General features: G+C 43.2%; 1 protein-coding gene across 4 annotated transcripts in view; it reads left to right on the plus strand.

Annotated features, from left to right (window-relative positions):
• CABIN1 (calcineurin binding protein 1) overlaps nucleotides 1-25,504 on the plus strand; it is a 4,301,447-nt gene that overhangs the window by 2,999,837 nt on the left and 1,276,106 nt on the right. The window lies entirely within an intron of this gene.

Consider the following 25,504-nt stretch of genomic DNA (forward strand, 5'->3'; position numbering starts at 1 on the left):
CATTGTTAAAGCAATTTTGGGAAGACGTTAATATTTTTTTACAGGCAATTTTTACAGACAATTTTATGCTCACCAAATGACTTGTATTACTTAACACACCTGTTCTAGAATGTATAAAGAAAAGCAAATATTCTTTGTTCTGGTCTGTATTGTCCATTGCCAGGAAAATAATTAAAAAAAATGGAAGTCCTCATCTATTCCCTCATTTAAAGAATGTAAAGGTCTTCTCTTGGAAATATCTAAGTTAGAAATGATTAAATATAAATCTACGAGGAATACAAATTTATATTACAAATGGAAAAACATACATGAACTATTAAATAACTAGATAAATGATTAGTGCAGTAATCTATCTTTTTTTCCTCTTTACCTTATCTTTTTTGTTTATAAAAATATTAATTTAACTGATCCTGTTAATTGATCTACAGTGAACGTCATTGCATATAGTTTTTTTTATTATAGTTATTGTATTAATGTTTTCTCTTTTTAAATATTGTACTTCAAAAATTCTTGTTCAATCTTTTTCAAAATATTTGTTCATTACAATAATGTTTTCAATAAAGTTGTTTAAAAAAAAAAAAGCTTTAGAGCCATAAATATTTATTACACTCGCTTGACAAATGTGTCTTTGCTAATGTCACCATTTCATGGATACTTGAATTTATGGGGGTTTGCAGATAGAGGATACCAGTAGTATTCCAGGAAAGTGGAAATCTGATTTTAACATCTGTTGAGGTAGTGTAATTAGCACATAATGAGGTTGATTTTAATAAATTAAGCTTATATCTTGAAGAGACCAATAGTAAGGTCATTAAAAGTATAAGGTAATTTGGTTGCCTGAGTTATCTTAAATACATCAGTACAGTATCAGCATAAAATGGCAATTTGAGTTGTCTTGCATGTTCAGAGCTCTGCTAAACTATTGCCTTGACTCCTAATTGCCAAAGATCCCAGATACATAATGTAAATAACACTGATGAACGTAGGCAACCCTGATGAGTACCCTCTACTTATCATGAATGGATTGGATAACCTAATGCCTGAGCATTAGTTTTGAATTTACCTGAGCAGTCACATCCTGACAGATGATATGAATCAAATACACAAACTGTCAAGGAAAGCCAGAATGATTTAAAACTCTAAACCTGTTTCCCACTCTCTGCTTTTAAGCATTTTCAGTAAAGCTGAGCATTAACAATTTGTCTGATAGTAGTATTGTCCTTAGTATATTCTTAAACATCTGTCCACCTTGGATAATCTTGCATTGGTCATTAATAACCAAGCTGGAAAAAAAAAAACAAGCCATTCTAGCCACTAAGATTGTCATAGCGTATAGTCCATGTTCAGGAGCATAGGAACAATATTAGATAAGTGATCACGGGTCATAAGATGTTTAGCCATATATACCTGTAAGTAGATACATTTAAAATTTATTACCACCCTTTATGAGCAGTTAATGGATGGACTTAGGCTGATAAGAGGCAGGGTATCTAATATCCTTATCTTGCTGTCAGTATTATTTTTAATTAATTAATTGTGTAAATGTATGTTGCTTAACACTAATTAAATGTAGACTTGATGTACTATCTATAGAGTTAGTCTGCCCTCCCGTGTGTACATTCTAGCAGCCTACCACAGACCGTTTGCAATCTCCCCCTCCTGTTATCACTACGCTAGAATATATTTAAACCTAAGACTGGTCCATCTATCTCTGCTGTTTGCTATCTCCTTCTACCATTAGGTGGCAGCATCTACCAATATAAATCCTAGATATTCTTTATAATCCCAACAAGTTTTATTTTTTCACAAACAGTTGGTTGTGAGTTAATATCCTTAGACTGTAAATATCTTCTCCCCCTTCTAAACCACCCTCTGCAAAGGCAGCCTTCATTTTCTGGCTGGAAATATTTAGCTCATACCTTCCAACTACAGCCTTTAAACTGTTCTTTGCTGATACGTTTTCTGCCATACTCACCTCTAGTGTTCTTTCCCACTCTGTTCACCCAATGGGCTCACTCCATGCCCCTTCCCTGCCCCCAATTCTCACCCGCCCTAGTACTCTTAGCTTTTTTCCTATCTTACCCCACCCTCTCAGCCTAATTACCCAATACCAGCTCCCCACCTCATTACTCCTCCCATCTATAGCCATCCTTCTTAAACTGTGTAATCTGTACTCCACCCAATAATTATAGTCCCCTCCTCTTTCCTTAAATCTCTAGAGTACCTCCATCACTTTTTAAACCCTTTTTTCTTCAAAGCCTTCTCTATTTTCCTAACCACTCATACCACTCTCTATTTGCTCCAACATGCTCTCCTCAAGTTATCACACCCTCCAATCCCCCAGCCTCCTCTTTCTGTCCCTACTTCCTGTATACTATGCTACCTCATATTCCACCTATGCTTGTCCAATACCACCTGCAAAGACAACTACCATACAAACCCACCTTCTCCCTCACTCTTACTCCCATTTCCACTCTATCTCCTCTTCTCTCATTCAGCCCAACCCTCTGCACATATTCCACCCTAAACTCTTCTCCTTTAAAGTCAAAACACTGTCACCTGCTCCAATCTACCCAAATTCATGCCTGGCAGACCAATATGGCTAAAGGACATCTCCTTCAACAACCTAGTCCAAGCTGGTGATATCCTTCCTAACCCTGGTCCTACATCCTTTATTAACACCACTCAACCCTTACCCTCTTCCTCCTATCTCAACACCCTAAAGATTTTTACAATTAATGCACAAAGTCTAAACAACAAAGTACATCAATTGCAACCTTGGTTAAGTCATAACCAACCAGATATCTTAGCCATTTCTGAAACCTGGCTCAAGCCCTTTATCTCCGACTCCGAGATTCTGCCCCCAGAATTTCATTGTCTCAGAAATGATCAACTAAATAAAAAAAAGGTGGAGGCACTGCCCTAGTCTTCTCCAGCCTTCTTACCTTAATTCCCCTCCAAATTCCAATTCCTTAATTCCCGAACACTGAACTAACCGCTGGAATTCTAAAACTAAATAAACATAAAAATATCTGCATCATTGCCTTATGTATCTCACCTGGTAACATCTCTACACTCGAAAATATTCTCCTATGGGCTTCTACTGAAATTAACTATGAAACTTATATCCTTGGTGATGTGAATATTGACTGGAATAAAATCAATTGCCCCTCCCCCTCCCTATCCATTAACCTCTATAACTTCACTCAAATAATCCTTTCCATCACTCGACCTAACAAAATAAACCCTCCCAGATCCACTATAGATTGGATCCTAGTCTCAGACCCAAATAAAATAACCAATTCTGGCACAGTTCCTGATACGTTTAGCGACTACCTCCCAGCCTTCATGCGTCCCTCAACTAGTTCCTCCCCACACCAGCATCAATACCTTCAAACCCGTAACCTCAGTAGCTTCAACCCAACTTTCTTTACTTTCTCAAATACTTTCAAACAAATGAACTGGCAAATTCTAAACATCCTACCTCTTGACAAGGCTACATAATACTTCAACTCTGTCTTAATTGATACTTTAAACTCACTAGCTCCACTAAGAAACAAAAGGATAAAAACTAAAACTGCTTCTTGGCTATCCAAAGAGACAAAACAGATTATGCACACATAGACAAACTATGGAAGCTTTACCAAAACAGTAAATGGGCCAATACCTTGATCCAATATAAACAGCTCCATAACCGTGCATAAATTGGGCATGTTGGTGAAGTGAACAGAGGGGATGAGGAAGTGATGGGTAGGTATGGTGTTAAGGAGAGGAATGCAGAAGGTCAGATGATTGTGGATTTTGCGAAAAGGATGGACATGGCTGTGGTGAATACGTATTTTAAGAAGAGAGAGGAGCATAGGGTGACGTGCAAGCATGGAGGAAGATGCACACAGGTGGATTATATCTTATGTAGGAGGGCCAGTCTGAAGGAGATTGGAGAATGTAAAGTGGTGGCAGGGGAAAGTGTAGTTAAGCAGCATAGAATGGTGGTCTGTAGGATGACGTTGGTGATCAAGAAGAGGAGGAGGAGTGTGAAAGCAGTGCCAAGAATTAAATGGTGGAAGTTAAAAAAAAGGGTGATTGTGAAGTGGAGTTTAGGGAAGAGTTAAGACAGGCACTGGGAGGCAGTGGAGAGTTGCCGAATAGCTGGGCAACTACAGCAGAACTAGTAAGGGAGACTGCTAGAAAGGTGCTTGGTGTGACATCTGGACAGAGGAAGGAGGACAAGGAGACCTGGTGGTGGAATGAGGAAGTACAGGAGAGTATACAGAGGAAGAGGCTGGTGAAGAAGTGGGATTGTCAAAGAGATGAAGAAAGTAGACATGAGTATAAGGAGATGAGGCGCATGGCAAAGAGAGAGGTGGTGAAAGCTAAGGATAAGGCGTATGGAGAGTTGTATGAGAGATTGGACACTAAAGACGGAGAAAAGGACCTGTACCGATTGGCTAGACAGAGGGACAGAGCTGGGAAAGATGTGCAGCAAGTAAGGGTGATAAAGGATAGTGAGGGAAAGGTACTCACAAGAGAGGAGAGTGTGTTGAGTAGATGGAAAGAGTATTTTGAGAGGCTGATGAGTGAGAGAGAGAGAGAAGGTTGGATGATGTGGGGATAGTGAATCAGGAAGTGAAACAGATTAGCAAGGAGGAAGTAAGGACAGCTATGAAGAGGATGAAGAATGGAAAGGCTGTTGGCCCAGATGACATACCAATGGAAGCATGGAGGTGCTTAGGAGAAATGGCAGTGGGATTTTTAACTATATTGTTTAATGACATTTTGGAAAGTCAGAGGATGCCTGAGGAGTGGAGAAAAAGTGTTTTGGTACCTATCTTTAAGAATAAGGGTGATGTGCAGAGCTGCAGTAACTACAGAGGAATACAATTGATCAGTCACAGCTTGAAGTTATGGGAAAGAGTAGTAGAAGCTAGGTTAAGAAGGGAGGTGATGATTAATGATCAGCAGTATGGTTTCATGCCAGGAAAGAGCACTACAGATGCAATATTTGCTCTGAGAGTGTTATTAGAGAAATACAGAGAAGGTCAGAAGGAGTTGCATTGTGTCTTTGTAGACTTGGAGAAAGCATATGACAGGGTGCCTAGAGAAGAGTTGTGGTATTGTATGAGGACGTCGGGAGTGGCAGAGAAGTATGTAAGAGTGGTACAGGATATGTACGAGGGTAGTGTGACAGTACTGATGACTGCAGTGGGAGTGACAGATCCATTTAAGGTGGAAGTGGGATTACATTAAGGATCAGCTCTGAGTCCTTTCTTATTTGCAGTGGTGATGGACAGGTTGACAGATGAGATCAGACAGGAGGCCCCGTGGACTATGATGTTTGCAGATGGCATTGTGATCTGTAGTGAGAGTAGGAATCAGGTTGAGGAGACTCTGGAGAGGTGGAGATATGCTCTAGAGAGCAGAGGAATGAAGGTCAGCAGGGCTAAGACAGAATATATGCGTGTAAATGAGAGGGAGGGTAGAGGAATGGTGAGGATGCAGGGAGTTGAGTTGGTAAAGGTGGACGAGTTTAAGTACTTGGGATCAACAGTTCAGAGTAATGGTGAATGTGGAAGAGAGGTGAAGAAGAGAGTACAGGCAGGGTGGAATGGATGGAGAAGAGTGTCAGGAGTGATTTGTGACAGACGAGTACCAGTAAGAGTGAAAAGGAAGGTCTACAAGAGGGTAGTGAGACCAGCTATGTTGCATGGGTTGGAGACAGTGGCATTGACAAAAAGGCAGGAGTCAAAGCTGGATGTGGCAGAGTTAAAGATGTTAAGATTTGCACTCGGTGTGACTAGGATGGATAGGATTAGGAATCAGTATATTAGAGGGTCAGCTCATGTTGGACAGTTTGGAGACAAAGCAAGAGAGACGAGATTGCGTTGGTTTGGACATGTGCTGAGGAGGGATGATGGGTATATTGGGAAAAAGATGCTAAGGATGGAGCTGCCAGGTAAGAGGAAAAGAGGAAGGCCTAAGATAAGGTTTATGGACGTGGTGAGAGAGGACATGCAGGCGGTGGTGTGACAGAGCAAGATGCAGAGGATAGGAAAAAATGGAAAGAGATGATCTGCTGTGGTGACCCCTAACGGGAAAAGCCAAAAGATGATGATGATGAAGATGATGATAACCATGCAAAACGACTAATCACCAAAGACAAAAAATCTTACTGTATCAAACTTCAGTCCAGTAAAAATAAACTCAAAAATTCTGGAACTCAATAAACTCACTCCTCAATCCAGGCTTCAAGAATAATCCCTGTCCTGACCCAAGTAAATCTGATCTCAAACTAGGCTCTGAATTTAACTCATTTTTCATAGACACTATTACTACCCTCACCAAGACATTTCTCAGTAATAACCCAACTGCTCTACACTCTCCCCCTTCTAACTCACCTCATCTTTTTGAACTCAAACCCATCTCCACTAACTTTATATAAAAACTTTTGTCCAAACTTAAACCTTGCTCTAATGCTCCCGACAATATTCCCTCTTCCTTCCTAAAGTGTGCTGCTGATGTCATTGCTCTCCCAATCAGCATCATTATCAACTATTCCATAAAAGAATCATACGTCCCCAAACTCTGGCTCTCAGCTTATATTCTTCCACTTCATAAAGGAGGCAAAAATACCAGCATCTCAAACTTTTGCCCCATTGCTTTGCTCTCACCAATCTCCAAAATCCTCGAAAAATGCATCCACCTCCAACTTTTGCCTTTCCTAACTCAAAACAATCTACTCACTCCTACCCAGCATGGCTTCTGTCCAGGCCATAGCACAATAACCGCTCTACTCTCTTTCCTAGAAACTGTCAGTCAAGCCTGAGATTCAGGACACTTAGTTTCTACTGTTTTACTGGATTTGTCTAAAGCCTTTGATACTGTTTCTCACAAGCACCTTTTCTGTCATCTCTCAAACCTTGACCTCTCACATAATGCTTTATCCTGGTTCTCCAGCTATCTATCAGACAGATCACAGGCAGTCAAATGGAAGAACTCCATCTCTTCCTTCCTACCTACCCCAACTGGCGTACCACAGGGATCCATCCTTGGGCAAATGCTTTTTAACATCTTCATCAATAACTTTCACACTGCTAATCCTGATGCTAAAGTCATTCAATACGCTGACGATTCAACCTTAGTTTGCTCTGCCTCAACCCCCTCTGAATTGCTGACTAAAACCCAAACTGCCTTCTCAACAACTGAAAACTGTATGCGCCAAAACCTCCTCTCTCTCAATGCAAATAAATCTAAGATTCTACTATTCCCTCCCACAAAGACCCTCTCCTACGATAAAAACAACTTCAAAGTCTATAGTCAAACCAACTCACCTGTAGAAGTAGTCCCCTCTGCCAAACTGCTTGGCATTACTGTAGATGAACACCTCATGTTTGATATTCATATTCAACAAAATATTAAGAAAACCCACCAAAAGCTAGGTATGCTGTATAGGAATAATCACTTTCTCTCCAACTCTACCAGGCATACTCTGGCCTCGACTTATCTTCTTCCTTCATTATTATATGGAGCCCCTCTGCTAACCAACCTGTCCTCCTCTATCACCTCTAAACTAGAAAACTGCTACAACAAAATCTCTAAATTTGCCTCTAAATCTGAAAATACCACCCATCACTGCCTAACCTTACAATCCCTGAATTGGCTTGAACTCCAAAACTACCTAGACTATCTCCAACTCATTACTGCACATAGACTCATATTTCACCCAACAAAATGTCCTGCTCTAACATCCTTCCCCCTTATACACCCAACAGAGCTTTCAGATCTGAAAATCAGAACTTAATTACTGTCCATAAACCTAAACCTCCTGCTGGCCAACTTCTCCTATCTTTCTCACTAGGCTCTACAACTCTCATAGTTATCTTCCTATGAGCCTATTTAAGCTCTCAACAATTTCTATAGCTTCTCTCTAAGCTCTCAGCAGCTCCTACAGCTACCCTCACACAGCCCAACCTTGTAAATATTGTAAATAGCATTCTACTGTTGATGTGTGTATGTAAAGTGTATTTACATTTTCTTAAAGGGTTTGTATGTAAACTGGATATGTGTATGTAAAGCGTATTTACATTTTCTTAAAAAGTTTGTATGTAAACTGTTTCCACACCTAACACATAACTGTTTTCCTCAAATGAAACTGTATGATCCCTACTTTCAAGCTTAATGAATTTAACTATGCATGATATTGAATGCATTTATGAGTAACTATTCTACATACTATTAACTTTAATATTAACTATCAGTTGTATCTAAATTGTATAATGCATCTTGGAGCTTTTCTCCCCGGGCCTCCACTGAAAATGGGTCAATTTGGCCCAGTGGACTTCCCCGGTAATCAAATTGCAAACAAACAAACAAACAAACAAACAATGTATGTATTTATTTTGCAGCTTATTGCCCAGCTGCCTGCCTATCATCAGATCCCCTGTCAGTCAATCGACTCATTTGTTCCCTTCACCAAGTGCGAGCTTACCTACAAAGGTCTTCATCAAGGCAGCCTTTAGGGTCGTTCAAAGTTTTTTAGTTTTTTGGTCATTCCTAACCTTATGCTTACCTGCCAAAGCACTGGGAAGTGGGTAGTGTGCAGTGGACTGTTAGCAGAATATGCCACATCACTTCTACAAGTAGCCCTTGCCTCGTCTCCCACAGCTTGAGTGGTGGTCTCTCCAGTCTCCATCATACTACCATGTGTTCCTCAGAGTGCACACAACCCCCTGTTCCCCCTGGAGAGTCATGTGGGTCGTGTTCTTCACTTCCCTGCCTGACTTCTCTAACACCAAGGCACCTAATTGAATCTGGGATTGTTTGAATCTTAGGCAGGGCTTCCCAGAACCAGGTCATCTTAGTTCACTGATAGTGATATAAGCGCCCCCCCCCCCCCAAAAAAAAATAAGACTTGGTGAAATGTTTTCCGCTGTTAGCTACCCTGTCAGCTAATTCAGTAAAATCTTCTATGAACTTATCTCCACAATTCTTGTGTATCTCAGTTGGCAGACCATCGTGACCAGGGAATATCCCTGCTTTTGACCTTCTTAGTGCCAGTTTAATGTCGTCATCACTAATGGCAGTAGCACTTTGGTTAACACAGAAATGTCGATTGAGTTTTAGTGTTGTTTGATACCTCATCTTGTACAATTTTGATAGTATAACAGTCTTTTATTAAAAGAAATTGAAAACTTCCAACATCTTACATGAAGCGATCACTAAAACATTTGTATTAAGGTTCATCACACCTGCCGTGATGCAAGTAGCTGATTTTTAAAATGCAATGCCTGAATACCATGACTTACTTTTCTGTTATTTTATCTGGCTAGTCAGAATTGTCCAGGACTCATCCCCCCACTTTTGGATCTGTTCATAATTTTCAACCTTCTCGTACCTCCGTCTTGTAGTGCATTTCACCTTATTCCAGCCAATGGCCTTAACATCGTGTACATGTATTAGCTGATGACAGACCCATTGTTTATATTGCTCATGTGTACATTTCTCTGCCTTCTCTCCCCTTGCATTAACTAGATTTGCTTTGCAGGGCTTTGGCAGCTTCTTGCCTACAGTTCTGTCTGAAAGTACAAATGAGCATTGTCAGAAAGAGTTAATACTTCTGTTTCTGTACTACATATTACAGAAGCATGTACCTTAGTAACAAAGATCTTTTCTGTCAAAAGGTTTAAAGCTTTGAATCCCAAACAGGTGCATAGCAAGTCTAAATTTCCTTTCAACCTAACATCATCTGCTAATACCATTACTGTAAGGTTCTTGGAAAGGAGATGTCGCAGTAAATGTACCCTCATTGGTTTGAATCCAGCCTGAACCTCATTTAAGGAGAGAAATGTATTTCAGTCCCCACCTTAAGTCCTGCAGCCTTCTCTAAATTAAATCCAGTCCCCGGGAAGTGGGTGACATTCTTCTTTAGTAGTTTCTGGGTTAATATAAACATTAAAGATAGTTATCATCAGATCTTCCAGCGATTTCTTACATGTCGCATACCTGCTGAGCCAGTCTCATAACAAACCTGTATTTAAATTAGTTTCCCATGTTTATGAATTGCTGTAGCCTGCATATGCATCAGAGGGTTGCACAGCATTTGATAGAGCTGTCCTGAATTGACTGCCCTCGCATTCATCGTACATCTACATCCTTCCAAGTCAGCATTTGTTCTGTGCCAGAAACCTGCTGACTGAGCAAGACTTTGCAGAAGCTGCGTGAGTTATTATAAAAGTGCTTTGTGTAACTCTTAAATGTTCTAGAAATAATTACTCGGCAGGTATACCTCCCACCCTTTGACCCACCCCTAAGGTCTTCTCTGATGTGTTTGTCAGGATGTAAGACTTTTGACAGTAGGTGCCAGTGACAGCCATTCGCCAGGAGGAGGCAAGAGCTAAGAGCTCTAGAAGTAATGACAGCACTTTGAAATGATTGGCAAAAAACAATAAATAGATAATGGCCTATTCAAGGGTAAATTCCTCTCTGATCCCTGCTAGATCTAGCCACATGCTTCTTGTATGTGATACTGATGGCCGCATATTGAGGTAGAGTTCTGTTCAGTGGCACAGCCATACCACCTAACACTGATGCCAGCACAGGGCCTTGGGTGACAGGATTTATTCTATGTCCTTTGCTTTGGGAGGTAATAGGATTTGTGACCTTTGAAGGGCATCGATCCTCAAGCTCATTTATTGCTTGTTCCATGCAGGGACTCCTGCACAGCTTGCAAGATAGAAAAGTGTTCGTTTCATCCAATTTGCAGCTCAGACTTTCTGATTATATGTGACATGTAATTGAAGAGGCAACAGTTTGTGACAGAAAAATAACATGGGGGGGTCGCAGTCTGTGCTGCATGTGCCCGAGAAGTCTGAGGACCTTGTGTGATTATGGAGAGAACTGTAGCAGCTACCTTTTCAGAGTATTTCTACAACCTTTCTAGTGGGGGGATTAAACAATTGTAATTCTCTTGGAAATATACCTTTTTTGAACACACCTGGTTCTGAGACTTGGATTTTGATACACATACTAGACTGGACAGAGCACCCTATATTCATTTATGCCCCACCCCCTTTTTATGAATCACTGTCCTGTGCCTCACTGGGAGAAATAAGTAATTGCAGTGGCAACTAGTCAATTCTTAGGCTCTAGGAATAATCAGCCTTGATATTGTCCAGTATCAAGCCGGAGGAGGGGTACTGGCCAGTGTCAAGGCCAGCAACTCCTTTCCCCAATGCTTGCCTTCTACTGGCCATGTTCTTTGTTAAACATGGGCTACTGGCATCATAGATGGCTACCATGTTCTCCGGTTTGCTCACAGAACATACAGGTTGCTTAAAAGCAGCTTTGTTTTAGTGGAACTAGTACAACAGATTGACACTTTTGAATCCATATCTGTAAAGTGGGTAAAGCAATACACCAGTTTTTTGGTGATTACCCTCACTCCCATGTGGGCTTTGCAACTTCCCTACAGTTATGAATTCTCCTTTGGGGACACCATTTATCTGATGAGAGAATATTTTAAGTGGCAGGCCTCAGATATGTCTGAAACAAAAAAAGAGATACTTTGAATTATTGCAGATGGACCAGCTCTCTCCATCTGCAGTCCCTCCCCTGCTTCCAGTCTTTTATGATGCCTTTCTCGCTGCATCCCAGACCCTTGACTCTCAGCCCCCCCAGCTTCTAAACGTCCAGATAGATTTTATAAAGTTCCCCCGGATACACAGTTCTTATTCAAGAACCCCCCTGCAGACCCCGCTGTCATTGCAGTGTCAGCAGATAAATCTTCCAGACAGCTGCCCTCCACCTCTCTTGTTTCCCACTGACAAGGACAGCAAATTTATGGATAGACTAGGGAAGAAGGTGTATACTTCTTCCACTCTAGCCATCAGAGCCCTAAACTGTCAAACTCACATGGCTAGGTTTGTTTTAGATACCCTATCCAAACCCTCTGCACTGATTCCAGATGTGCCAGACTCTCCTGCTAAGTCACAACTCTCTGCCCTGCTCTCTACCGCCTCCCAGGTGACCAGACACTCCATGAAGTATAGTTATGATGCGGTAGAGGCATCTTCCAAATCTGCAGCGTCAGATTCTGTCGTTAGAAGATATTCTTGGGTGAGGTTGCAGCCCCTTCCCATGGATGTCCAGACCAAATTGCTAGATGCATCTCTTGATAATAAGACCCTTTTCAGTGCAGCCTCTGCAGAACTCCTTAAATCTGTACAGGAAAAGAGCAAGGAGCTACAAAATTTAAAGCATTTGTTAGTCTCACCTATTCGTAGGTATCATAGGAACTACCCTCAAAGGACCACCTTTGTTAGGATGCAATCATCTCATTCTAATGCCCCACAGGCTAAGGGATGGAGGCAACCTTGGAGACACTCCATTCCTAAATAAAATTCCACCTAAACTACAACTCCCTTTCGGAGACAGCCTGACCAGGACAGAGCCCCTCCACTGCGACTCAAACCCATTACCCAACTCCAGTCCCATATCCCTCCGCCTCACCCTTTTCCTATCCTCCTGGTGGAAAATAACCTCAGAGGCTTGGATTCTTTCCATCATCCAAAAAGGATACTTTATGACTTGGTGGACATTTCTTCCCTTTCAGGGGACACCCCAACCGCATACAAGTCAGCTTCATCTATTCCCCCATTTGCAGATCAGCTGCAAACTCAGGGCACCATAGAGGTCCAGAACAGACAAACAGGGTTTTTTTACTCCAGGATGTTTTTGGTTCCAAGAAAAGATGGCCCTTGAAGGTCAGTTCTGGATTTGTCTGTACTCAATCTATTCTTCAATGTGCCTACCTTCAAAATGCTCACCTTGCATCACCTCCTACCCCTCATCCCTCACCAAACCTTCATGATATTCCTGGATCTGAAGATGCTTATCTTCATATTCCTATTCACCCCAACTACAGGAAGTTCCCACACTTTGCCATGGGTTCCTTGCTTTTTCAATTTTCTGCATTGCCATTTGGGCTCTTCACAGCCCCCAGAGTATTCACAAAGTTCCTAGCTTCAGTTATCGCCCACTGCAGAGTTCAGGGCATTCATATATATCCATACCTAGACAACCTCTTGATTCTTCACCAAGATTGCCACACGCTCCGCCACCACCTAGACTTGGTGTCCAGTACCTTAGCAAACGTGGGGTTCACTGTGAACCAGGTAAAATCTCACCTGACACCTACCCAAGACCTGGATTTATTGGGGTGTAGGATAAAAATAGACCGGATGGAAGTCTCCATTCCTTTCCAGAAGGTGGAAGCCATCACACATTACCTCCAAACACTCCTCTCCCTCCAAACTTTATCAGCCAGAGAATTCCTGAGGGTCCCAGGCCACATGGCATCCTTGATACCCATGCTACCCCTGACAAGGCTGCATATGAGAAAATTTCAGTGGGTGCTGAGGAGTCGGTGGAACCAACATTCACACCCCCTGGATACTCGTCTACCTCTCCTCCCATGCCTGAAAAAAGAGCTGCAGTGGTGGATTGCAGCCATGCACATCAGTCAGGGTATATCCTTACAGATTCCTCCACCCTCACAGCAAATCTTCACAGGTGCTTCAGACCTGGATTGGGGAGCTGTCCTACAAAGCCACAACAAAAAAAAAAACAAAGTTCAGGGAGAGTGGTCCTTCCTCAGACAAAGGGACCACATCAGTATCAAAGAGATGAGGGCCCTTCTCCTAGCCTTGCAAACCTTCCACCCAATTCTCCTTCCAGGGACCTTAAAGCATTCCACCTGATTTTCCTACCAGGCACCTTAAAAGTTGTTTTAGACAATGTGACTGTCCTGTGGTATATCAACAAGCAGGGGAGGACAAGGTCCTACCCGCTCTACAGCCTGGCAATTCAAATTTGGTCCCTGGCAGCAGAAATGCACATTCACCTGCAAGCAGTGTACATTCATTCAGCAGAGAATCTGATGGCAGACACTCTGCACCCTTTCACGAATGGATGCTTCACAGGAAGGTGTTTTTGGAGTTTATTCACAAGTGAGGTATTCCTCAAGCAGATCTGTTTGCCTCTTCCCAGAACAGGCAGATGCCTCAGTTTTGCACAAGGAATCCGCATCCACAGGTTTGGTGGGTGGGTGCCTTCTCTTTTTCTTGGGTGGGGATATATCTTTATGCTTTTCCCCCTTCACACTGATTCAAAGAGTCCTTCTGTAGATTCAGAGGGACAAACCAAAAATCCTGCTGGTGACTCCCTTTTGGCCAAAATAACATTGGTTTTCCCTTCTTCGCCCACTAGTCAAGAGCAATTACCACAGGTTACCCCACCGATTCGATCTTCTCACACAAGACAGGGGATTGCTGATGCACCCTCAGGTGCTCATCCACATACTCACTCTATGGGTGATAGAGTTCTGATCCCCTTCAGACACCTATATTCAGAGGATGTACTCAGTATCCTACTACCAGGAGAAATTATGTGTCAGAATGGAAAAGATTCTCCAGGTGGTGTCAAAAGAAAAAAACAGGACCCCTGTCTTTTTCCTGTACCTATGGTCCTTTCTTACTTTTGTGAGCTTCTACATTCAGGACTGACTTAATCTTCTGTTACGGTACACTTGTCAACCATTTCTGCCTGTTTCCCTTTGTTTCCTCCCTTGGCATCCAAATTAGAGGTAAAACTATTCTTAAAAGGGGTCCTCCATTTCAGATCCCCTCGAAAACCCGATACCGCCTTCATGGGACCTTAACTTTGTCCTTGAAAAACTCACCTTACCTCCTTTTGAACCAGCTCACTCAGCATCACTGAAACTATGTACTTGGAAAACAGTACTGCTGGTAGCCCTCACATCCGCAGGAGGGTCTCAGAAATCCAAACCTTGATGGCTAACCACCCCCCCTTACCTCATCTTCCATAAGGACAGGGTCTCCCTCAGGATTAATCCTTCATTCATGCCTAAAGTGGTTAATGAACTCTCCTGAATCAAGCCATTAAGCTCCCTGTTTTTTTCCTCAACCTCAAAATCCATCTGAAAGAATCCTACATTCCTTGGATGTTTAGAGACAGCTTAGGTATTACCTGGACAAGACCAAATCCATTAGAAAGTCTGACCAGCTGTTTGTCTCCTTTCACCCAAGGGCCTTGGGGAAGGCAGTCTCTAAACAGACTATATCTTCATAGATTTCTAAAGCTATCTCTGCTTGTTATTCCTTTCATGGAAAGGTTTTAACTATTAATGTGAGAGCACATTCTACTAGGGCAGCTGCCTCTTCAGCAGCCTTTTTCAGGGGGGTGGACTACACTTCCATACTGGAAGCGGGCACCTGGTCCTCAGTCCATACCTTTACCAAGCAGTACAAGCTAAACTTGATCTCTAGAGCCAGAACTGGGTTTGCTAGGTCAGTTTTGCAAGGTCTCATAGACCAGGCCCCTCAACCTACCTCCCAGGTTCATACCTAAAGCTTGGGTACTCTCCCTTCAGTTATGAATACTGCAGCATGAGAATAGGATATAGAATAGTTGTGTAAGAACTTGTCATAACCTTAGATGTCCTTCACTTCCATGTTGCAGTATTCAGTCCCCCCCTCCAACCCCCTCTTGCTCTGTTTTGTCCATCTGAGGTGACTTTCCCTACTTTCTCTCCATCCAAACAGGGCACTGTAACAGGCACATACATTTATTGGGGCTCCTTTGGCCTTGTGGCATATGTGGGTCTGAAAAGCTTCCTTTCCTTGCTCCCCAGGGGTACTACTGTATGCAGCAGTCATTTCTGAAGGGGTTACGTCCAGATGTTACTTTTATAGCCGACGTCAGTTTATGGGCCTGACAAGCAATGTAGCACATACCCCTGCTCCTAAGACTTTGGTATACTGGTCGGATGTCTGGTGCTGCAGGCAGCAACTTCCCTACAGTTATGAATACTGTGACATGTAAGAGAAGGAAATCTAAGGTTCATAGGTTCATACTAGGCTATCTGCCCTAGGGCATTTATAAGCCTAGCCAGAGTGTGTGTGGCTTTCACCACCCCTTAGGATGAGAATACTATACCCATTAGTTTGCTGTGCCTCTGTCCAGCAGTGACACAGAGATGATTCCCGGGGTAAACCTACGATCTCCCATCCACTCGTCGAGATTTCTCTTGAACAGAGTCAGTGAGGGGCTCTGCCTCACATGGACTGGGATTCTGTTCCATAGTGTAGGGAGTCTCTGGGTGATGAATCTGTCCCTCCAGCACGTCCTATTTATATCCGTGTTGAGGTTTAAGTCTCTTGCTCTCGTGGCTCTGGCGGATTTGGATTTTTTGAGGCGGAGCATGTCCATTAATTCCGGGTTGGACATGGCCTTGTATGTCAGGCACAGATCACCTCTGAGCAGGCGGTATGCGACTGAATAGAGCTGGAGTTTCTTCAGTCGGGCATCGTATAACATATGTTTGAGCCCCTTTATCCTTTTGGTGAGGAACTTTTGGGGTCTTTCCAACTGCTGCAGGTGTCGGGTAAGGTACATTCCAAATGGGGCGTTGTACTCAATCCTTGGTCTGATAAGTGAAGAGTACAGGGGTACAATGACCTCTCCTGATCTGGATGTGAATCCCTTCATGATCAGGTGGGCAATGTAGAAGGTCTTCCTAACCACTTTGGCAATGTGAGTGTCAAAAGAGAGGTTACTGTCAACTTGGGTCCCCAGGTCCCTGATAACTTCTTCCGTGTTTAATGGATTACCACCTATGTGGTAATTAGGGGTTACCTTGTTTTTCCCAAAGGGTATGACTATACATTTTTTGGCATTTAGCTTAAGGCCATGGCTCTGGCACCAGTTATCCATTTCTATGAGACCTCTCTGGAGGATGTCTGTGTCTGATGGAGTGTCAATTATGGTGCCCAGTTTGCAGTCATCTGCAAATTTTGTCAGCCACAATCCCCTATGTTTGCCTGCACTTCAGAAAAATAAATGCCGAACAAGAGGGGCCCAGGACTGAGCCCTGTGGGACACCGCTCGTGACCGGCTTAGAGTCTGACATGGCACCAGCAACTCTAACCCTGTGTGTTCTGTCCTTGAGCCAGTTTGCAACCCATCTTGTGACATATGGGTTTACATCTAAGCTGGTGAGCTTTTCTATGATGCCCGAGTGGGGTATTGTGTCAACGCTTTTGCTAGGTCAAGGTAGGCTGTGTGAACTGCCTTACCCTCATCAATGGCCTTAGTGACTGTTTCGAAAAAGTCGACCAAGTTCAAGAGGCAGGATCTGCCCTTGACAAAGCCAAATTGGGTAGGATCCAGTGTCTGTAGGTCCCCAATGTCTTTATTTATGAGTTCCATTATGATCCTCTCCATAGCTTTGCAGACAAGGCTCGTCAAGCTTATGGGGCGGTAATTTCCAGGGTCCGTAGAAGCACCGCCTTTGTGGAGTGGGACCACAGTTGCCGTACGCCATTCTTTGGGTACGTATCCTGTAGTAAGGCTAAGATTAAACAGCAGCCTTATGTGTGGGTTTAGTTCCTCATTGAGTTCGTGTAGCACACAGCCGGGGACACCATCCGGTCCCATTGATGCTGTGTTTTTTGCTTTAGAGAGAGCAGCTCTCACCTGGGCATCTGAGATGTTTGGGAGGCTAGACTCTGGTGGGATAGATATTTCTCCTTTTGGGGGGGGGGAGAGAAATTTGCACTGAACCTGTCTGCCAGTATGTTGGCAATGTCTGTGGGTTCACTGATTTTTTTATCATTTTGGACTAATTCTGAGCATATCTGGGAGTTTCCACCCAGGTTTCTAACATAGCTAAAGAAGGCCTTATGATTGTCTTTTGTGTCATTAGCGATTTTTCTCTCAAAGTTGGCCTTGGATGATTTTATGAGTGATCGTAGTTTTTTGCTAGTATTGATCAGAGATGCCTTCCCTTTTAGGGATTTTGCTCTGTCATGTAGTAGCTTTCTCCTCTTGTTGTAGAGTTTGTTTATGGCTGGGGTCCACCAGACCGGGCGCCTGCCTTTGGTGGAAAGGGTCTTGATTTTATTAGGGATTGCTTGATCCATACATTCCTGGAGGTTATGGTAAGTTCTTAAACAACTGTTCTTTAACAGGACCATCACAAGGGTGTGAGAAGAGAAACATTTGGAAATTACAGCCCCCTCCATCCCAAGGGTGGAAGAAGAGAAGCATTTGGAAATTGTGGCCCCCTCTAGTACACACTAGCAGAGTTGTGTAATGCAGACTGCAAAGGCAATGGGAAATGCTAATGGGATACTGTACTGCTGAATTAGGAGTGAGGACTGCAGAGATTCAGGCCAATCTGCCAGTGTATAGGGCACTTAAAAGGCTACATTTGTGATAGTGTGTGTGTGTTGTTCTGAGAGTCAGAAAGAGGAAGGGAAAAATTAGGCTGGTAAAAGATATGCAATTTTAAATTACCCATATGATGACTGTAAGTACTGAGGATGTCTGCAGTGTGCACACTGGGCGGTGAAAGAAACAAATTATGTGATGTATCCATATACTGCGTTATACAGGAACAAGTGGGAAGTACAGAGATGAAACACAGGAAAAATTGTGATTCTTTCTCATTTAAAGACGTACTGTCTTTGCTGTGGGGTGGTTATGGGCTGAGATGCAGTGATAGAGTCAGTCATTGGAGGGGTTTAAGAAATCCCTGGATCAGATGCAAGGAAGTAGGGGGCACAGATGACTGGGAGAGTAGAAGCTCATGTGCTGTGTGCAGCCGTCCTTATGTCAGCATCTTCCTACATTTGTGTTAGTGGCAATTCTCTAGGTAGAACTGACATTAACTATTTACCATTTTAAAAAACAAGGGCATGCATTGTATTACAGTCTAAAGATGTTAAGTTCCTTAAAAAAGATTGATATGGATCAGCTATTCCAAATCAGGAGATTAAGCTGTTTCAGACCTGCAAAGGTGGTTTTGTTTTCTTAAGTACCATTCTTTAAACGTTAGTGAGCCAGAGAGTGTTCGAGGTTCTGGATCATGTACAGCTTTGTAAACATCATTCTGGGAGGTCTGTAGTAAACACTTAGCATTCCTTAAACTGTCTGGGACACTGTAAAAACTCAGAACTGGTGGTCTCAAACTGAGCAAGGTGTGCCCTGCAGTGTGTGTTAAAAAAAAAAAAAAATTCCTAAATACACACTTTTTTACATTGTTTGCTCAGGTGCAGAAAATGTGGATAATTTGGAAGCATGCATTATGCATTTCTTTTCACTATAATGAAAATATTACACAACAGTGACTTCAGATAATTTTCTAAAGGTACAGGATGGAGTTGCTTTGAGGACAGTTGCCAAGTCTAATATATATTTTTTGTTTTGTTACTTTTCACATTGTGCATAACTCTTCAAGCTGCATTTAAGTAGATACAGTTGCATAGCGTACTCACCGTAACACTAAATCTTTGATGGGGAGATCCTGCAGCATTTAAGTTGCTATTATTTTTAATTCAGCTCACTAGCATAGCTTACATGTCTGAACAGTTTTTCTGTTGCAGTCCTGCTCCCATGTGAGCTGCTGTGATCACTCAGTGCTACCTGGTAGGCATGCAAGTGTGTTGCTTAATGTTGGCAAAGACTTTCAGTTTATGAAGCGCAAACGTAATTGTGCAACTTCAGTGGTTACTGGCAGTAAGCAGCTAGTCATGAACCAGTCTTCAGTAAGACAATCCATCTGCATCACTGTATCATACCTACATGTTAGGACTGGGATACAGGAAATGCATACATAGGATCATAGGAGGTTACTAGAGTAATGGCCGTGGGGCCCTTCCAAGCCTAGCCAAGAGTTTACCCCCAAAAAGAAACCTCAGTCAGCACCTGTCACCCCTGTCAGTGAGGGACACAGGTGGAACCCCTGGGACAAATTTGTAGTTTCACATCCACGCATCAAGGTTGCGCTTGAAGAGGGTCAGCGAGGTGCTCTGTTTGACTTGTATGGCAAGTCTATTCCCGAGACGGGGCAGCCTCTGGGAGACAAACTTGTCTCTCCAGAAGGTTTTGTTGATGTCACGTATTAGATTCAGGCCTTCTGAGCAGGTAGTGCGTGAGGAGTTAGACTTATAGATATGGAGCATCTCTAGTAGGGCAGGGTCTGAGATTGCCTTGTAGGCGAAACACAGATCACCCCTGAGTAATCTGTACGATACCAAGTAGAGTGGTAGTGATTTGAGCCTATCTGCATAGGACAGGTGTTGGAGGCCATGGATTCTCTTTGTGAGGTATTTCAGAGGCCTTTCCAGTTGGTGCAGACGTTTGAAGAGGTACATCCCAAACGGGGCGTTATACTCAATTATTGGTCTAATGAGGGAGGAGTATAGAGAAGTAATAACCTCCTTTTATAGGTTCATAGGTTGGTACTGGGCTATCTGCCCAAAGGCATATATTAGCCCAGCCACGTTGTGCGGTATTCACCGCCCCTTTAGTAGTTCCCTAGACCCTTGTACTAGCAGCTAGTACCCTTGGCCCCTATCTAGTAGTGCTGTTGGTGTGATCCCCGGTGTGAACTTTCTGTTACCCATCCACTCATCAAGGTTCCTCTTGAAGAATGTTAGTGAGGGGCTCTGTCTTATGTAGATTGGGACCCTGTTCCATAGTAAGGGAAGTCTCTGCGAAGGGAATCTATCCCTCCAGCATGTTCTATTCATTGTTGTGTTGAGGTTTATATCCCTAAAGTGTGTAGCTCGAGTAGATTTGGTTTTGCTAAGATGGAGCATGTTCAACAATTCTGGGTTGCACATGGCTCTGTATGTTAGACAGAGATCGCCTCTGAGAAAGTGGTAGGCAACAGAGAACAATCTTAGCATTTTCAGTCGTGCTGCATAGGGCATCTGTTTGAGGCCAGTAATCCTCTTGGTTAGGTACCTTTGTGGTCTCTCCAGCTGCTGGAGATGTCTAGCCAGGTACATTCCAATTACTGGATGCAATCCCTTTACTTATGAGATGAACCAAGTAAAAGGCTCACCATTGCCGCTACATGATGGTCGAATGTGAGGTCATCATCAAACTGAGTACCCAGGTCTCTCACCACAGGTTGTGTGCTTAGGGAGTTGCCGCTGATGTCTTAATCAATATGGTTCATGTTTTTGCCGAATGGTATGATGATAAATTTTTTTGCATTTAGCTTGAGGCCATGACTAGTCATTAGTTGCTATGAGACCCTCTTGCAGTATTTTAACATCATTTGGGGAGTCAATGACAGCACCCAACTTACAGTCATCCGCAAACTTGGTCAGCCACAGGCCCTTTGGCTTAAATCTCTATCTCATCAGGTGGGTGGTCAACTGGCTCACTGACAGGACCCTCAAAGTTAAAATAGGCACCTCCACCTCTGATACCAAACTTGTTACTTGTGGAGTTCCCCAGGGATCTGTCCTGGGACCCCTACTGTTTGGGATCTGCTTCTCAGAGGTCCAGGCAAAGATAAATAGCTTTTTGATGATGCCCGAGTGGGGGATTGTGTCAAAGGCCTTGGCGAAATCAAGTTAAGCTGTATGTACTGACTTTCGCAAATCCATTGCCTTGGTGACAATCTCAAAGAAATCAACCTGGTTCAACAGACAGGATCTGCCCTTGATGAAGCCGAACTGAGTGGGGTCAAGTGCTTGGAGATTGCCTATGTCCTTGTTTATGAGATCCATAATAATATGCTCCATGGCTTTACAGATCAGACTTGTCAAACTAATGGGGCGATAGTTTCCAGGGTCAGTAGTGGCACCACTTTTGTGCAAGGGAATGACAAGGGCGGTTCTCCACTCTGCTGGAATGAAGCCAATACTTGACTGTGGTTGAATAGGTGCTCAATGGAGAAGCCAGTTTTTGCTGGAGATGGTGTAGAATACATCCTGAGATACTGTCAGGTCCCATGGAACCTCTGTTCTTTGCCTTGGATAAGGCCTGTAATACTTGATCTACAGAGATTTGAGGTGCAGGACAAGTATCAGGGATGTCAAAAGGGCCTTTTGGGGGGGGGGAGGCAGAGAGGTAAAGTTTGCGTGAACCTATCTGCTAGCAGGTTGGCTAAGTAAACAGGATCAGTGTTAAGTACTAATTCGGAACAAACCTGGGCTTTGCCACGGAGGTTCCTGACGTAACTGAAGAAGACTATGGTTTCCCTTTGTTATGGAGGCTAGTTTCGATTCATAATTTGCCTTGGAGGTTTTCACTAGTGATCTAATTTGCTTGTTGAGGCTAAGGAGGGAGTTTTTGCAATTTGGAATTTGTTCCTTTTTACCCTTGGACAACAGTTTCTTTCTTTTGTTGTAAAGCCTGTTGATAAAGGATGCCCACCAGACAGGTTTGTGTTTCCTTGAGCAGGTTTTAGTTCTAATGTGTATGGCTGAGTCCATGCAGTTGTACAGATGCTTGTATACTGCATTGGCGTACTGTTTAGCTTAGTTGTCTGCATCCTCTGAGGAGGGCGGTGGGGTGAAGCCACAGATACCCTCCCTTAGGAGGTTGTAGTCAGCTTTTGAGAAGATTTTTAGCTTGATTATGGTTGGGGGTGGGGTTGAGTGGGAGAGAAACTTCGAATGAGACAGTCCAATGATCTGATCTCACCAGGGAAGAATACACTGTTGGTGGTGCATCTGTCATCCATGTTGGTAAGAACCAAGTCCAGAATGTTATCTCCCCTTGTGGGGGATGAGATCAGCTGGTCTAGTGCATTACAATTGATAAAGTCGAGGAATCGTTGAGAGAGTGCATTAGTGCAAGAATAGTTCACACAGTCTATGGTGGGGTAGTTGAAATCACCAAGGATCAGGGTGCTAGGGGGTACCTTGATGGAGTCAGGTAGATCCAGGTAAGAGGAGTGGGTGTCCACAGTCATGGAGGGAGGTCTATAGCTAGCTATAACTTGGATGGGTGTCTTGCCAACTGTCAGTTGTACCTGGAGTAGTTCCAGTATGTCATGCTGGCAAACCAGTCTGGAGGTGTGCCTGTCCTTAATGAAGATGGAGACACCTCCACCCTTAGTCTTCCCTACCTCATTTTGGGGTCGGAATGTGTGGAATGAGGTATAGCCTGGTAAGGCAGGGATGCTGTCCGTAGCCCTGAACCAAGTTTGCATGACTGGACAAACAGCAGCATCTTCCAGTGCAAGGAGGGCCTCTAGTGAGTCCATTTTCAGGTTAAGGCTGACCTTCACTTTACTTTTTGACAGATCTTTAAAGTTGGAAGGTTTGTCTTTGGGACATTGCCTAAAAAAGGCACAATGGGGGAGGCGAGAGCCTTGGCCAGGATCCGGAATCCCAGTCATGACAGGTGAAGGCCATCTCTGGCAAAACATCGAGGTCTGTTGACCATGTCATCCCAAACAAACAGATACTGGATCCACTTGGAATGACACCAGAAACTAAGCCAATTTTTGAAGTCAGTCATTTTTTGTTGGTATTGTGGTATTATTCTTGGTGAAGGTAGGATGCTGCTTAGAGCTACGGTCATAACTGCCTGGGACACACACTCTGACAGCTCAATCATGTCTCTCTCTATATAGTCCAGGGAGGTACGTCTCAAGTCATTCACACCAACATGGACAATGACAGAGTCATACTTGTACTTGTTGTGGAGAGACTTAAGTGTGTGCGTGATGTGGCGGATTCTGGCACCAGACAGACAACTGACCATAACCTTCTCCTTGTCGAGCCTGGTGAGGGGGACATCGGTGTGTTTCACAATTGAGTCACCAGTGACTAGTGTAGTTTATTGTTATGTCTTATGGGCTGTGATGGTTTATTGTTTTGCCTTATGGGCTGTGTTTGTGAGACACTGGTGTGTTGTCTGCTTTGTGTGATGTGTTTGGTGTTGTGTTGAATGTTTATGAGTATGTTTTGGAGGTCTCTGCTGTTTAGTTAAGTTTTTATTGAGGACGTTTGCATAGGTTTGTGTGTGTGTGTGTGTGTGTTGTACTTGCCTGCGTGATGTAAGTGGTGTGGTGTTTGTGCTGGCAGTCTCCACTTTGTCAGGATTACTGGCTGTGGCGTGAAAGACATGGATTCCAGGTTACTGATGTGCTTGCATTTCTCACAGGTGAAGAATTATGAGCTAGGAGAAGAGGGTTGTCAGTAAACATGAGGCAGTTGCTACACTGTCGCAGTATGCCCATGTCGACCAGTTTGCCCGAAGAAAGTGACTGGAATTGTCCAAACATAGTGTTCCGAATGCTTGGGCGAACTTATGGAGAGAGGATTTTGATAAGAGTTTGTCCACAAGAGTGTAGACCACAAGAACTTTCTTAAATGTAAGTAACTGGCCTGAAGCACAAATGCTAAGACCAAGGCTAAAAATGCTTAGAATAACAGATACATTTAATTAGGTTACTAGCAAGCCGTAATAAATGCACCAGAATAAAAGCATTTGAACACTTAAGAGCACGCAGCAAAAATAAGGTAATAAAGTATGAATAACACAGTTACAGAAAAAGCAGCTGAATCAAGTGTAATTTATTTTTAGGTGGAGAGGGAGGAAACAGAAGATAATTCAAGATTAGGGAACTAAGGAGGTTGGTCTTCCCAAATGCTCTCTCTCTACTTAATATGTTGAGCTGAAGGTTCACTTGTATCAAGATTATATCACCCCAGATGGGTCTCGAACCCACAATACCTGGCTTTAGGAGGCCAGTGCCTTTTCCATTAGGCCACTGGGGCCTACATCAAAGGGAGAGGAGGTACCAAGCACTGCCAGACATGTCTTCCTTATAGATATACTATTATGTGAATAAACTCACGTGACTACACTGTCTTAACTGGAGGAGAAGGGATTACTGTGGCAGCAAATCATTACATAGAGAATACACTCTCATGCAGTTTTAGGTTCATAGGTAAATACTAAGCAGTCAGTCTGCAGACTGTTATAAGCTTAGCTAGTAACCCAAGGTCAGAATCAAATCCTGATTCTGAGGAGGTAAAGACCTTAACCATAATGCCAACCCTTCCCTCCTGGGAATCCAGGATGGTGGACATTTAGAAGAAGCCAGCTCTACCACTGAAGTGAATGTGCAGTTTGAAATGTTTGGTGAACGTGTGCACATTAGGCCAGATTACTGCCTGTTTGTTTACTTTTGTGACTAGATTGTCCCGTTAAGCCTGTAACTTGTTTTCATTACAACATCTAAAGGATGATTTGGCTAGAATAGTCTTGAAACTCCCCTACTCTTTCCCTGATAAGTGCCATGGGGTTCCTATCAGAAGACCGAAGACACATTCTGTCGAATGCATCTTGGTCAAACTGTAAATGTCGAAAACACAAAATGATGAAGCGGCTTTTAAACAAATTTTTTCCCTGGGAAAGAAGTCGCTTGGCCGCTTCTGTCACTTTGCTGTTTTCGGCACTGTAGTGCGATCTCAGAGTTGGTATATTTAAGTAGGGGGGTTATGGGGGGCACAGACCCCCACTTAAAATAGTGTTTAGTGTGGTTTTTTTTTTTTTTGGAACAGCAATTTTATTCCTTGGGGTGGGGGGGGGGGATTCGCTGTTCTGGTAGTTCCTCATTTACGTTTTCGCTGTTTTGGGTTCGTTAGAACAGTGTTCGATCTTTTTATCG

This window comes from Protopterus annectens, chromosome 4.part0 (assembly GCF_019279795.1).
Source record: "Protopterus annectens isolate FY-2018-M chromosome 4.part0, PAN1.0, whole genome shotgun sequence".
Taxonomy (NCBI): Eukaryota; Metazoa; Chordata; order Ceratodontiformes; family Protopteridae; genus Protopterus; species Protopterus annectens.